Source organism: Spermophilus citellus, assembly GCF_964194105.1.
Source record: "Spermophilus citellus genome assembly, chromosome: 3".
Lineage (NCBI taxonomy): Eukaryota > Metazoa > Chordata > Mammalia > Rodentia > Sciuridae > Spermophilus > Spermophilus citellus.
In genome coordinates, this window is record NC_138184.1 from 13,285,287 (window position 1) to 13,287,352 (window position 2,066).

Here is a 2,066-nt window from a genome sequence, read left to right on the forward strand (position 1 = left end):
GCCTGAATAACTTTCTTATTAGAATTCTAAATGCATGACTTCCTAGTGAAACCTTCAAAATGAAAAAGGAATTCCTCTTCAGAGGTGACACAGGATCACTTAGGGGACAAGAGCCACACATGTTCTATAGAAGTTATTTTTCCCCATTCTCTTGGCATTTCTCTATTTTTTGAGGTATGTGGATGGTAACCAGGGCTTTGCATATGTTAGGCAACCACTCCAACATGACCTACACACACATCACTAAAATTATTTTCATAGCAAAATATGTATTGTTTCATTTCAATGATGTAAGTAATACCTGTCTGTAAAAAATAGTTATGCTCTTTTTCTCATTTCTGTAGTCACATGCATTTGGAACCAGGGAATGACACTCAACATTTAGAATTTCTTCTTCTGGGACTTGCAGAGGATCCAGAACTGCAGCCCCTCATCTTTGGCCTTTTCCTGTCCATGTACCTGTCACTGTGCTGGGGAACCTGCTCATCATTCTGGCCACCATCTCAGACTCCCACCTGCACACACCCATGTATTTCTTCCTCTCCAACCTGTCCTTTGTGGACATCTGCTTCACCTCCACCACCATCCCCAAGATGCTGGTGAACATCCAGACACAGAGCAAGGCCATTTCCTATGCAGGCTGCATCACCCAGATGAACTTTTTTGTACTCTTTGCAGGATTGGACATTTTTCTTTTGACTGTGATGGCCTATGATCGGTATGTGGCCATCTGTCACCCCCTGCACTACATGGTCATCATGAACCACAGTCTCTGTGGATTGCTAGTTTTCATGTCCTGGGTTGTGAGTGTCCTACATGCATTGTTACATAGCTTAATGATATTGCGGCTGTCCTTCTGCACAGACTTGGAAATAATCCCACACTTTTTCTGTGAACTTAACCAGGTAATTCAGCGTGCCTGCTCTGACACCTTTCTCAATGAGGTGGTGATATATATTGCTTCTTTCATGCTGGATGTTGGCCCCCTCATTGGCATCATTTACTCTTACTTCAAAATAGTGTCCTCCATCTGTGCAATCTCATCAGCTCAGGGCAAGTACAAAGCCTTCTCCACCTGTGCGTCTCACCTCTCTGTGGTCTCCTTATTTTATGGCACAACCCTAGGTGTGTATCTCAGCTCTGCTGTGACCCAAAACTCACACTCTACTGCAACAGCCTCAGTGATGTACACTGTGGTCACCCCCATGCTGAACCCCTTCATCTACAGTCTGAGAAACAAGGCCATAAAGAGTGCTCTGAGAAAAATTTGTGACACAGGAAGATAAAAGTGTTAATTGTGCTGAGACTGAATAAGTGCCCATGATTGCAGGGATCAGAGCCTCAGTAGCAGAATCTTCAATTCTTCACTGGAATGTGGAAGCAGGACTGGATCCTTCTACGTTAACACAGAGTTTCCATTTCTTTTATTTCAACTTCGACATACAATCCCACTACACCTTTCACTTTATTGCACACTGTGATCACTATGAAATTCAACCCTTTCCCCTGTCATTTCCAACTTGCCCAAAATTATTCCCACTTTGGATGAGAAATACTTGAAAATTCTCATTTATCTCCAAAGATATATTTTTAGAAATAATCTCAAATGACATAAGTCATGCTAAGGAATTGTTCATTTTGCTTAAAATATGCATAATTACTATTCACATGTGAAAAACTGATTATAACAACTGAAGTTAATGTTAATAATTTTATTCTGGAAGTAAATCTGGGAAAATAAAATTTGATACTGTGGATTAAACCCAAGACTGTTTAACCACTGAGCCATAGGCACAGCTCTTTCTGTTTTTTTTGTTTGAGCCAGTGTCTTGCTATGTTGCTTAGGGTCTTACTACATTGCTGAGGATGGTTTGATATATGATTCCCCTGCCTCAGACTCCTGAGTCACTGGGATTGCAAGTGTGCACCATGCAGGGATGAGAATAGATATTCCAATTTTGTATTTTTAATTTTTTACTATATTATTTCCCACACTTCCATTTTTGATAAGGTAGCCTTTAACTTCCCAAGGTATTAGCTGGTCATTAGGTTTTATTCTCACTTTT

The 2,066-nt window shown here is 40.7% G+C and overlaps 1 pseudogene across 1 annotated transcript; it reads left to right on the top strand.

Moving 5' to 3' along the window:
• The first annotated feature begins 348 nt into the window (after window positions 1-348).
• On the top strand, window positions 349-1,286 carry LOC308643286 (olfactory receptor 7A10-like; annotated as a pseudogene). Its single transcript has one exon. The product of its transcript is annotated as an olfactory receptor 7A10-like (transcript).
• The last annotated feature ends 780 nt before the right edge of the window (window positions 1,287-2,066 follow it).